Below are 424 nucleotides of genomic sequence, written 5' to 3'. Positions count from 1 at the left end.
TGCAGAGGAGGATGCTGAGGGCAGAAGACCTCAGGTCTGACCCTGAAGAGCTGCTTGCCAAAACTTGCTTTAACTGCCTGCAATGTGCATCCCAAGGGCTGTTACCTGTGTACCCATGCTAGCTTTCCCAAGGACGGGGTTGGAAGAGGGACAGAGCTCCCACGACAACCTACGCTGTGCCCTCAAGGCCACTGTCAGCATTTTAAACCCTATTTGTTTTCCTACCGAGGGTGTAACAAGCGTGGTGTGTGTTTCCTATCCCCACTGAGGCTTTCCATGTGTGGAGAAGGAAGTTTAATCCCTGATGATGGAGTTTGGCAGAGAAATGAGGAGTGTTTAGCAGAGAGGGAAAACCTTTCCCCATGGATGCAATACCAAGCCGAGTCTGTATCGGCCTCCTCCTCCTTGGCTGCCCCAGATCCAT

Source organism: Corvus brachyrhynchos, unplaced genomic scaffold (assembly GCF_000691975.1).
Source record: "Corvus brachyrhynchos isolate BGI_N302 unplaced genomic scaffold, ASM69197v1 scaffold26, whole genome shotgun sequence".
Taxonomy (NCBI): Eukaryota; Metazoa; Chordata; class Aves; order Passeriformes; family Corvidae; genus Corvus; species Corvus brachyrhynchos.
This window is presented reverse-complemented; position numbering follows the sequence as displayed.